General features: G+C 42.8%; 1 protein-coding gene across 2 annotated transcripts in view; it reads left to right on the top strand.

Moving 5' to 3' along the window:
• Window positions 1-13,352, top strand: part of PLEKHM3 (pleckstrin homology domain containing M3) — a 1,064,501-nt gene that overhangs the window by 544,154 nt on the left and 506,995 nt on the right. The window lies entirely within an intron of this gene.

Genomic DNA, 13,352 nt, shown 5'->3' with positions numbered 1-13,352 from the left:
CTCTTTCACTTGCATATTATCCCTGTGATGTGCATCTATCATTCAGCATAAAAACCGCATTCCGATTCTGTCTATTTCACCCGTTTTTCAAACCATTTTGACATTTAAACCTGTGAAAGTAAGAAAGTGCAATTTCTATGCGTGTGATTTTGGCAGCACTGTGTTGTCACTTCAACGTTGATTTTTGAACGTTATGCCCTTTGTTGGTACCTTGCCTTGTGGTTTGCTAGTGTTCTTACATCCCTGATATTGTTAGAACGCATATTTACCTCATTCATTTAACCACACATTAAATTAAATATTTAGTAATTCCGAGTGCTATTTGATGCAATTGAAAAGGTTTTAAAATGTTGCCTCCCATTTCGTGGGGGAAGGTCGGATTTTAATTTTGTTTGCTGCCTAGTATACCCAACTCCTTGCTGCTCCTTTCCATCCACTCAAAATTCGATTAATAGTGGTTTGAGGGAGTATTGCAGGAGGGAAATCTTAAGTCATGTGCTATCTACCCGAACAGTCAAATTTCTCCCATTCATTTGTGCTTTGGATATGTAATAGTAGAAGGTCAAACTAAGTGTATTTCATTATTTTACCTTGTAATTATCACCCCATAGGTGGTTGCTGCCCAATATTACATTTGTGTGATTTTGTTTGAATTTAAAATAAATACATATTGTATTACCACCCACCGGCCTCGTTCATGGTCCATTGTGACCCAGGGTATTTGTAAAAGGAGGTGTGTGACAGGTTGGGTGCCAGCTCAATTCGAATTCTAGGAAATAAAGAAAAAGTATTTTAATTGAGCGCTACATCCTAGGCTAACAGCAAGAGTCCTGGGGCCTGATCACGACCTCGGCGGTAACCCTTAAATCCGGCGGTAGCGCTATTACTGCCGGATTTAAGGGTCCGCTGAATCAGGGCTTCGGCGGATTTCGCCCCAGCTCTTGGCTGGGGGGAAATCCGCCGAACATTCACGCTATTACCGCCAGCGGGAAATCCGCCGGCGGTAAGAGTGTGAATTTTCCCCATTGAGCCCAGTGGGGAATGGGGCATTCCCGAATGGGCTCAATGGGGAATGGGGACTTCCACGTCCGCCCAACTCGTGATCCTGCGCTATTAGCGCCGGGGGCTATGGCGGTCGCGCTAATAGCCCCCGCGCTAATAGTGTTAGCGTTACCGCCGAGGTCGTGATCAGGCCCCTGGTCTGGTGTGACACGCCCCATTGGAATCCTTAACAGATGCATACCACCAAACTTGGGTATATAGATTTTTACTTTAGATCACCTGAGTTTAGCTTCAAGGCTCTGTCCATTGAAGGTATTGTTCTGAAGGAGCATCATCACTGTACACTGTGCCTGGAGTTCTAGACAAACTTGCTTCTGTGGTAGGAGCAGCAGTCAGACTGGTTCTGCCACTTGGTGCACACCAATGCACTATGAAACCTATGACGAGGAGATTAGCAGCATATGATAAAAAAGTGGAATTGTAGGGAAGGTCACACCCACTGTGCAAGAACGAGGAGAAAAATAGTATGCTCTGTATTCACTGCTGAATACTATATCCACTGATTTTTTCACATAGATTTCTACTGCAAATATAGCAATAAGAACTGCCCATGTAAATGCACATGATCATAGAAAAAGCAGCAACAAATACATTGTTAAACTGATGAGTACATATTTGCCCTCAATTTGTGCAAGTATGTGCTCCTGAGAGGGTCTTGAGGAGATGGGGAGTTCACCAACCTAGAAGATCTAAATAATTGGTCAGAGTCAGGAATTTTACAGAAACATTTTGGGAGAAGCTGAATAAAAAGTGCTTGGCTGGTACAGAAAACAAAACACTGTCCGCGTCGTAGGAGGAAAAAGTGAATAAACTAATTGTCCATCTATTCAATGTACAAGATTGATCAATATTTCACAAATCAGAGTATATCGTGTAAGAGCCATACAAAATATGTATTTATTCATATATTAAAAAAAACTCTCAGTGCACAGGAATGCGAGCATATACAAACTAAGAACAAAAGTATTACAACCTTCATCAGTTAACCACATTTCATTTTGTGGTCCAAGCCTTCAAACATTACATTTACTTAGACACCCTGTTTACAATTGGTATTGTTCACAAAGAAAGTAGATACATTGTGTTTCAGCATCTTAGAGCTAACTGAATGTTGCTCTCTTTCCGTAAGTTGGCCATCATCAGGACTGAAACAATTATTTCCTCCGCATTAATGCACCTGTGTCAATACTATCCAAGTGTCCATGTTTTTTCTTTTCTTCCTTCATCACAAACATTGACAACAAAGTTAATACAAATATTCAATTAGTTACCTTGCAAAAGAAATGTTTTATAAACAATCCTCATTGTACATTGGTAAATGCAGTTGCATGCCTATCAATAAACCACCTTCCGTGAAACTTAAGCCTTTCATCCCTTTACATTTGCTTTTTCATCCATGTTTTAACAAGTCTAAAAATAGCCAGTATTAAATATTTTTCTGTAGTAGTATTCCTATAATGTAATTGAACCATTGAGCAATCATCAGTAAGCTCACCATATTCACTCAAAATGTACACAATTTAACACAAGCCTTTTAATTGACAGTACCTGTTCTTTGAAAGTCTGTGTTTGCTGCCAATCAAAGCGTTTCTCCTTTGAGTGTGGAATTTCTTTTGCGGCTGTGCACTATAAGAAGAAACCGCCCATCAGTGCATCTTACTGGGGACATATATTTCAAACTGTTAGTCTCATTCAGACCCCAAAGAAATCTTACCATTATGACAAAAGATTTACCCTGATGAAACGCCACAGCAGTCACTTTGCGGTGTGAGTCTCTAGCTCTACAAGTCAGGCGTGATGAGATGTCATTGTTTTAAGCTCGAACATAGATACATTTTAGAGTTCCCTACTAACGTGTTGATTCTGCCAGTGGCCATATTAATACGGTACTTGCAACAGCGTTCAGCAATGGTTGACTAGCTTTGTTTACTTCCTAACCCAATTTGCCAGACTATACATGGAATCTAACAAGTATTACTGTATTTTACTCTTCCAAATCAATAGGACAATAGTGTGCTCGTAAGCATTCTCATGTAATTTGACAAATGTACATTTTCATTACATTAGGGCATTCAACCTAGCAACATTCTCCTAACACTGTCTATAGATTAGCAGAGTTGGTTCTTATTATCAATATAACTTGCATTATATAATTATGTACAGTTCAGGTTAGAATGGAAGGGTTAATTCCCTTCAGATCAGCAAAATTACCTCATCAGTGCTGACAATGCATTAAAGGCAGCATCAGTAATTTTTGTCATAAAAGCAGTCTATGTCGTTCTGGTTGCATTACATCTATGTTCAAAAAGAAAAGGGAAAAATAATGTCTTATCCTGTATTTTCAGAAAATTTGATCATTCCAATCCATGCTAATGGTCAGCCCATATTTTACTGTATCAAGGCGTTATATCCATTGTTGTTCCACCCTTCTTAGTGTTTGATTTAAATCCTCGCCTCTGGGTTGTGGGAAGAGTTGTTGCAGTACAAACCAATACACATCTCTCAGTATGCTCTAATCTTGTAAAGTAGTTTACCAATGGTTTGTCTTTGATGTGGTTGCAACTTCATACATTCTTTTATCGGCCTTGGCGCTTTCTAACATATAAAGATTACATGGATACTGTATCAGATAGATCACATTGGGACTGTTAAAATTTGTATGTCCCCTCAGGACCCATTTGATTCCATTATGTTCAAAAGATTGAGAATTGACGAGCAATGCAATTGCCACACTTATAATGACCAGAAATGGGGCTCATCCTCCAAAGTGTTCTGATTGAAAGATCGACGTCTGACTTTCTGTATGTTTGTACTACTCTTTGACGTAATTTGCTACATTTTCTGAACGCAAAATAGGTTTTTGGGATAACGTCCCTGGGTACCTAATTAAATGCCAGAACTGGAGTATAGGTTTTCTAATTGTATTGCTAACTGAACTGAAAGTTGTGACACAGAGCAGCTTGTTTACATATTCAAACATATCTCCCTATGTGAGTAGGATTCTTTGCTTGTTTTTCAATTTTAGTGGTAAACCCCTGTTTTGTAAAAAATCTTGTATTTCATTTAGCGTGTTTGTGGTAATCTTCTTTCAGGGCTCAGTTCTGTCAAACTCTTGGAAATTGTCCAAACAGTAAGTCTTCAAACCCACAGCGTGAAAACTGCTCAAATGAAGAAGATCTGTGTGAAATGTGTTCTATTTAAAAAAATTGTACAAATCCAGAAAAGTAGACATTCCATACTATGACAATGTGAAATTAATATGGGGATCTTGTTTATAAAGTGTGCCATATATCAGTTGGCAATCTCTGAGGCGACTATTGCCCCCATACTGGTTTCCTTTTAATGTTTGGAAAATTGTTTTTTAAACCGAAAGAAGTTTTCTGTTAGAGCCAAACATGCACCCTCCAAAATAAAGTCAGTAGGAACGTTATGCGTTTGTAATCTGCTATCAAGATATATCCTCAATATCTCTAAACTCTCCATTTGCAGAAAGGTCGTATTGAACGCTTCCATGTCAACAATGACTAAGATGTCAGATTCTGAGATTTGTTCCCTTTATGATGTTGATCATGCCTTTTGAGTCCTTTTAGATATGCGGCCATCTGTGTGATTAAAGGTTTCAGAAAGAAGTCCACATAAAGGGATAAAGATTCCAAAATGGAGTCAATGGCTGCCACTAAGGGTCTGCCGGTTGATGTGTAATGTTTTTATGTATTTCTGCTACACTGTAAAACGCTGGTATCCAGGGGCGTTGCTAGGTCTGGAAAAGACCAGGGGCTACGCTAATGCCAGGACTGTCGGGACTGGGGGCTAGCTAGCCATCCCCTAGCAACGCCTCTGCTGGTATCTTTGATCTATTTTCATTCAAATATTGAACCTCCTCCCAGCGCAGCCAGCCAATTCAGCATCTTTTTTTAGATTACTCATTTTCTGCTTCTGTCTGATTTTGTGATATTGTTTCATATGACTTGGTGTCAGACAACAATCCTAATCATTATTTGTCGTAATCAGATGTGTCCATCACTTCCGTGCCCCCTCCCTTATCGGCAGGTTTAATTGTCCATCCTGCATTGCTGCTCAGCGTTCTTAAGGCCTCCAGCTTATTTTTGGTCCAATTATCTTGTTGAGAAACTATAGTTCTGAATAGAATGCAGTACTCCATTTACAAACTTAATTATTTCTGCAGGAATGTTAGGCTGAAAATGTTTTTGAAATTCGATCTCTATTTTGAAAGCATCTGCCCTGATGGTAGGAATAAAGAACAGACCTTTATTCAGGAGACTAATCTTTGCACCTGTCAAAATATGTTGGGACACATTAATTATAGGTGTTGTTTGACATTCTACTTATGGGTTTACCATTGTCTTGTTCTCATTCTTTGATATGTGGATGGTACAGTACTTGTATGGGGCAACACAGAAGAATTGTTCCAATACTTCAGATGCCAGATCACTAATACTGCAAATTCTGTGCCCAATAGAGGCACTGGATGCACAGTATGTTTGGTCATGTTACCGGGGATTTATAATGAACAGTGTTGCCATTTGCATGGTCTCCAGGTGCCCTGGCAAATCTGAAAGAGATAGGGGTAGGTTAGGTTAGTAGGGAGCGAGAAAATGCAAGATAGCTTTGCTGTTTTGTTTGTGTGCAAAATGTTGAGGTACCCTGAGCACTGGCGCAGGTCTGTTTCTAGTTGTCCTGTGTTGAGAACACAGAGGCGTTTATGTCTAGAGTGGTGCCTTGCATGCCTCTGGTGCAAGGATGCATTGGCCAGGACTGTCTGTAGGTTGTTTGGAGAGGTGCAGTGATCTGTTTGATGTCTGTTGTGAAGGGTATTCAATTGCTGTGTGAGAGTTGCTTAGTTGTTATGTGGACAGTGTATTAAATCATTCGGCTTGAAAAGGTTAGTGCGGCAAGGTTACTGAAGGGCCCAATTGGCAACTTGTAGCATTCATCTGGTGTGGTAATGGCGAAGTCTGTACTTGTGAGGAGATAGAAATCCCGAGACACCCTGGAGTGTGCTGGTATCTGTGGCAATGGAGAGTGTGCCTTGACTAGTCCTTTATGACAGTGAGGGAACCGGGGAGGAGTGGAAGATACAGGGAGCATGGAGCAGTGGGTACCAAGTAGACAGTGCGTGAGAATAGTTCCCATAAAGTGTTCAGAGTGTAGATTTCAGAGTGGGTAGAGTCCTGATGGGTTCCCTAGAACATCTAATGAAGCTAAGGTGCCAGTCACATTAATTACATTGGACATCAGAGAGCACAACACAGCAGGACAGAAATTGCATTGGGCACCAGAGGGCGAATTTACAGTGCGACAGTATGGATCAAAACCTCAGAGGGGCAAAATTATAGTGGGATAGATGGGAGCAAATGCCAATGGGCAGAATCATACTGGGTCGCCTTGGAGCAGGAAAAGTATAAGGTAGAAAGTGAAATGGTGCGCAGAGTATTGGGGGGCACAAACAATCGAGCTGTACATAGCAAGGCTTATGCCTAGCAAGCATTATAAGGGTAATCAAGGAATAACAAAACATTAAAAGACTTGGGCCATTTTCCCTTGTTCCCTCCTCCCAGCTCTTCTACTGAAAAGATAACTGTAACTTCCCTTTCTCAATGTGCCACTGTCATTCTTTCCCTCTCACTCTTTCTTGTTCTGTCTGTTTTTTTCTCTCTCCCTCTCTCCCCCTTTCTCTCCCCATCTCTTTGAGGTTCTCGCTCTCTGCAAAACTCTCTGAATCTCTCAATTAGATACAGTGTGCACTTTGTGCTGCAATAATCAGAGAATTGGCAGACGAGGGGATGGGGCAGTCTAAGACACATGCAGTACTATAAAATGGAATGCTAAGAATTATGGAAGGTAAGAACTTTAGTTTCTGAGAAAGTCCCACATGAGTGATGTAAAGCACAGGCGTTCAAGTCGCATTCCATAGCATGTTGGATGGCAGTGTAAGCATGGTCTCAAACCTCACTTGCTTGGGTTCTGCATTCAATGGATGCTTCTAGGGTGTTTGCCTGTCATGGAAACAAACAGCGTTTTCAGCCATTTGTCAGACAATCTGGGCGGGGCCAAAATCCTTAGTTGTTTCTCCCAGAAGGCTATCATAATATCTCAAAAGGGCCTCAAACCCCTCTCGCACAGTGCGCACAGCCACTGGTCAAAAAGGAATCCCTACCTCCCTACCCCCTTTATCCCCTTCACCTGGGGTTTAGGTGGCTCCATAACATCAGTTTCAGAACAATGCTGTAACCAGCAGGGGGTTCTTCAATGGGAGTATGAGATGAAGAGCTGGAAAGATAAAAGGTAAAGTGTAGATTCCTCAAAGTTCCCCACGAATCTGGATGTACCACCTCCTCGCCTAAAGGGGGTGCCACAGGTGCAGGAAGGTAAATGGAAGCCTTCTGACAGACAAAGAAAGGAGGTTGAAGGTTTTGGAGTTAGGAGGGAGGGGGTCTTTTGCAGAATCTCGAGCCCCTTACTAGGTATAGATATCTGGCATATCCCAATGTGTTGCACAGGAGATAAAGATTGGACCATGGCTAAAGACACTAGTAAATCCGTTTCATTGTAACAGAAAGGAATCTGAAGAATGCCCACACTTGTGAGATTAGATAGAAGAACCCTGGAGGAAGGCAGATGAGGTTTTCTGCCTTTAGGTCCTCACCTCTTGCCAGTAGGATTTTAGGCAGTAGTGGTTACCGACCTCTAGTGACCACCATCTTGGGGGATACAGAAGCTTGGCCTAGTGTGAAGGGAAACCACAGGAAGACGAGAAAAAGTGAGACTTCTATTAGTTAGATCCTCGTACAATCTTCAATAAATATCCTTGAACTGTCTCTGAGACTTTTTGTTATTGAGGCCATCTCTGACAAAACACATCCAAAGGATTTCACTTGATCTAAGATCAGTGGTGCACGTTTGGCGTTTTCCCTGACATACAGCAAATCATCTGCATATAAAGATAGGAGAATATTAGTAATATATATAAATCGATTCTTATGCGTGTACCTCTCACAGAGGGCACATCAAAGGGGTACTTTTGTCAGGGCAAACTATAAAGGGGGGAACTGACTTCATTAAATGAATATCTGGCTAGCTCAAAGGTATATTATAATGTGCCATCTGTGCGTACTCTATCAATATGGCACTGATACATTAATCTCACAATGCTGATGTATATTCTCCTGAGAGCCACTTTATGCATTACAGAGGTCGTCATATATGCCCAGCAACAGAATTGCAGGCTCCAGAGAATGTGGACAGGGACCAGACAGTCCCAGTCACCCCTGTTGAACACACAAAACCCACTGGCCCGCAAAAGAAGCACCTTTCCCTGGGAAAGCCTTACCATGTATGTCATTTCCTGAGAAGGTAGAAAGAAGGCCAAAGAACAAGCAACTCTCCTGCCACAGTCCTTTTGGGGTGCTAGCCACCTTTAGTAGCCATTTGTGGTAAATGCAAAATTGCAGGAGAAATATCTTATATGGTAAAAATCACACGGCTTCCACAAACTTGTCTTGGGTGCATTGTCAAAGTGCCAAAAAGGTAAAAGGTTATAAGGATACAAAGTATCCTAACTGCACTTCACTGTGAGGTGATGTGTGCAATTGTAAAAAATACAAGAATTTCAAAAGAGACACAATATCTCAGTACTGACAGTTTTGGGCACTGGTCAGTTTTCCTATAAGAATGAGCAAAACAGGCAAGGGAAGTAAAGCAGAAGGCTTTAATGGCCTCCAAAAGGTCAGGGCAGGGTTCAAAATAAACAAAGACTGGCGGCCCCATAGGAATCTATGGCGGGAAAGGTGCCAAAAGAAAACCTTACCTAACCTAATACTCCACGAATGTTCTCTTAAAAGCAGTCATCCTACTCCCACTTAACATGCTCCTGCTCTGAGTGGGACCGAAGGGGGCTTTTTGTTGCCATAGAAGCTCCAATGTGGCATAGAGCTTTATTATTGCAGTCAATCTGGCCACTGGCCAGAGTCCCCAATTGTTTCAGTCTCCCAACCGGCATCCTAAACCTCAGCCACATGCAAGAGTCACTAGTTCACACAGTATGGAAGCAGTTTACTTTTATGTCACATTGTTTCTGACAGCCGATAGAGGATTGATGTGGTGGTGTAGATGGGCAGAAAAGTGGTGTAAGGAATGTTGAGGCACATGCTGTTTGCGCAGGGAGTGGTATATGAGGAAGCATAATCCTAGCACAATACCAGATTTGCAGTTTCATGGCCCTTTTCTAGGCTCTGATCTCTGCAAAGGCTCATTGGAAAGCTCTGCTCAAGAATGATCAATGGGGACGGACTGTTCACTTGCAAATTGTCTCAGACCTTCCGTGGAATGTGAAGGCTAACTAGGTGAGGTGCAGGATGCTGTTATCCTTGGTCTCCGATTACAGCTGAAGCTATCTCAGGAGGGTCTAGGAAGGTAGAGTAATGATGCACGTGACTCAATATGGGTTTGTATTTGAGTCAGAAAAGGGGTTGAAACAAACACCTGTTGAAACTATGGGAAAGTCTACAAATGGGGTTCCTGATGAGATATTGGATGGTACAGTACAAAGAGGGATCGGCTTGGTGTATGCAGAACGTCCATTGGGGCTTTCCCAAAATAATAGTTTTAGAATCCTTGTCACTCCTGGGACACTCCATTCTAAAAACATGTCCAAAGAGGTGGCAGACGGATCTGAAACCTAGCCCCCTGGCTATATGTTAGAGCAGAATTTCATTGCTGGTTGTTCGTCTGTCTTATTAGGTCCCCTAAACGTTGATTTTTGAATAGGTGACTTTTTTGCCACTTATACGCAAGTCCGCCCTGCCACTGCCCCATTTTAGTAAATGATCCTTAATAGCACGTAATCAGCATTGGGTAAAAATGCCAAGGTGCCTTGTTACCCTGCACTAGTTTTGGCGAGTGGGCTGTTGGAAGCTGTAATTTAGCTCTGTAATTTCACCAGTGGTTCAAGCAAGTTTCTTGGCTTACTAGCCCAATATAAATTTTTGGTTCTTTGGGCGGAATTGTATTTTTGGTGTTTAGGGTGTTCTTTTTGCAGCATTTCTTCCTTTTTTTGGCTTTTTTTTGTCGCAGCCAGGATTTACTCCAACGTCTTGGGAATCCTTGTGACTGATAAGGCAGGGGTACCCTAAAGGTGACCAATAGTGTCTCAGAGAAGGCACCCCTTTTGTAGGTTGTGTGTCTAGGATCGTGATGGCTTTCATCTGTGTAATAGGATTCAGTTGTTTTGGGATTCATTTTAGATGGCTGGTTCATTTTTTTACCTATGTCTATTCCCTAAAACTAAGGTACTTTTTTGCCTTGTAGATCTCTGAAGGCGGTCACAGGACTTTGTGTGAGGAAGTTGACATGTTTGACTAGTGGACGTCTATATCCCAGGACTGGGGGCTGTTGTCTGCTTGAAGCCAGTTATGACTGGCAGATGCCTGTCTGGGATAGTGCAGATTCATTACTTTGCGAGATCCTTTCAGAATGCATACTTTTTTCTTCTTTCAGGAATGATCTGCCATTGCCTGACCACACCTATTTGAGTGTTTCTTATTGTGTGGTTGGGTGCTGTGTTAACTCACTGCCTCTCAGGGGGATAAAAGCAGACCCCCGCCACCTTGCCTCCCTACTGCTGTAAGGACTACTGCTCTGGGAAGCGCTCCACCAGCATCTTGACACTTCTGAAGAGTTGGGCTCTCCAAGGTGACCCCATACTCAGAAGCCGAATCCTATGCCCAAGAGTTACATGGGAATTCTGTTTTTACTACTGCCAACTTGCCTTTCTGCTCCTCTGGCTCATTCACTTGACTTGGGAATCGCCACATCATAAATTATCCTTCCTAAGGGTCTTTGGGTCCTACCTGCAATAGTGTAGTGGCTGGATCCCAAGTTGGTCACCAAACATGTACAGTGAACACGTGGGAAACACCAACTATCTACTGCAGACCTGCCTTTTCAGTCCAAGGGTATTCTTCCCCAGACTCGCTGACTAGCCTTTGTTTATTTCCTCATCCTAGGGCACCCTCTTCAAGCGTATTGTATGGGTCTGGCTCCACCAGAATTGCTCCTTGGATAGTATTGTGGAAGGTAATGCTTTCAAACCAAAGACTGGCACAAATATGCAGTACTGGCCTCCCTTGGTCTCTTGCAACTTTCTCACCTGGATGGGGATTAGTGTTGGGTACAGGATGTTAGTGATTTCAGCGAATTTACTTGGTAGCAGGTAATATTATCCCCATGAATAATGTCGCCATACATATACTCGCTGGGAAATGGCATACGCAACATTGTTTATGGCCATAGTTTATGGGGTAAATGGGAGCAGGGGACACCCCTGCTCCCTTTAAAAAAATATGAGGGCTGCAGGGGTGTCCCCAGCAGGTTCCATGGGGTAATATCGCTGGAAAAAACAGCGTCATTCTTGTATGGCAACATTTTTGCAGGGATATTATCACATGGAACCATTCATCTTCAAATTTGTTTTTCTTTAAAAAAAAAATATTATACGGGGTGAGCCCACCTCACTTCCCTTTACCTTATCCTATCCCCTTACCCCACCCTATCTATGTTTTAAAATGTACCCACTTACCCAAACAAATTTGGTGAAAATGGATTCTGTGAAATGTACGGATACGTTGTGTACACTCTTCTAAATTTACGTTTACTGACCTGAAAACTTTTCTTGTACAGTTTTGCTTACTATGTGACCTAGCAATTTGTGCTGGATTGCCCCTTTGGGGTGGGGCCAAGCCTCATTGGTCATTCCCCTTTTGTAATGGCTTGGCAGGCGAAGAGCGATGGTCTGGAGGGTTGCCCAGAGCAAGTGCCGGAGGTTTAAGATTAATTCTAAACCCTCCAGCCATCACCATTGTTTTTGCTGACTTAGTGTGATGACTCCTACGGAGTCATCACCGATTCCCTGGTAATGATCTCCTCCCACATGGCCAGGGGAAGGCAGCTGCTACCTGATCCTGACCCTGGGGATGGTATTATGAGGGAGGATCATGTGGGAGGGAACGTCTGTCAGGAGGAAATGATAGCTCCAATGAAAGAGACATGGTATTCCTCACCTCCCCCGAAACTCAAACTTCTGAAGTACTGATGGCATATTGTCAATCAGAGCAAAATACATTTCCCACGTCATATGCACATAATGCTCACTTAACATCGCCTGTTAATTTTGGTTTTGATGTGAACAAAAACCTAAAGCAAATAGCTTTAAAAGGTCCAAAACTTCTTTGGACTCAACTCCCATAAACCCTTCAGTACAGGGACAAAGAAGAGGAGAAAGGAGTTAATGTAGAGCACTAGAAACACCAATGGGCAGACTAGTTGTTATGCCAATCAGCTTTGCAGGATATTTAATAATATTATGGCTTTTCATGGCAACGGTGAAGAAGCAGGAGAAGAGAGATGCTGGCGCAGCAGGAAGCAGAACCGAAAGCAGACACACGTGAGCGAACTCTGTAGATGAAAGCAGGCCCTTCCCTCCGAGATGGCAAGAGACCTGGAGAAGCAGAGCTCGTGCCGCAGAAGGACCGTTTGCAGACCAGCAGCAGTGGAGAGGCTGTCAAGGCCACGGTCACAGTGAAAGGCAGAAGTTTCACCGTTAAACGACAGAGAAGCTGATTGGAGAACCGCAAGAAGGTCTGAAAAGCGGGATTGCTTCCCTGGGGCACGGACAGCGCTGCAGCTCTACACCATGTTAATGTAGAGAACTAGAAACACCAATGGGCAGACTAGTTGTTATGCCAATCAGCTTTGCAGGATATTTAAAAATAGTATGGCTTTTCATGGCAACGGTGAAGAAGCAGGAGAAGAGAGATGCTGGTGCAGCAGGAAGCAGAACCGAAAGCAGACACACGTGAGCGAACTCTGTAGATGAAAGCAGGCCCTTCCCTCCGAGATGGCAAGAGACCCGGAGAAGCAGAGCTCGTGCCGCAGAAGGACCGTTTGCAGACCAGCAGCAGTGGACAGGCTGTCAAGGCCACGGTCACAGTGAAAGGAAGAAGTTTCACCGTTAAACGACAGAGAAGCTGATTGGGGTACGGACAGCGCTGCAGCTCTACACCATGGGTCGACCACACTAGCAAGTACTGTTGAGTCTGCCCAAGAACATTGGGAGCCCGCAGCGTAGCAACAGGCACAATTAGGAACTTACTTTAAACACCAAACAAGTAACATAGAAGACTGAATTTACACAAGTCCTCATATATGAGATTTTGATATTAGGAAAGCCGGAGTAAATGTTGTCATGAGCAGATGAACTTTGATGAAGCAAT

This window comes from Ambystoma mexicanum, chromosome 9, assembly GCF_040938575.1.
Source record: "Ambystoma mexicanum isolate Mex_15411 chromosome 9, UKY_AmexF1_1, whole genome shotgun sequence".
Taxonomy (NCBI): domain Eukaryota; kingdom Metazoa; phylum Chordata; class Amphibia; order Caudata; family Ambystomatidae; genus Ambystoma; species Ambystoma mexicanum.
Note: the sequence above shows the minus strand (reverse complement) of the source record. Positions and strands in the feature narration are given on the sequence as shown.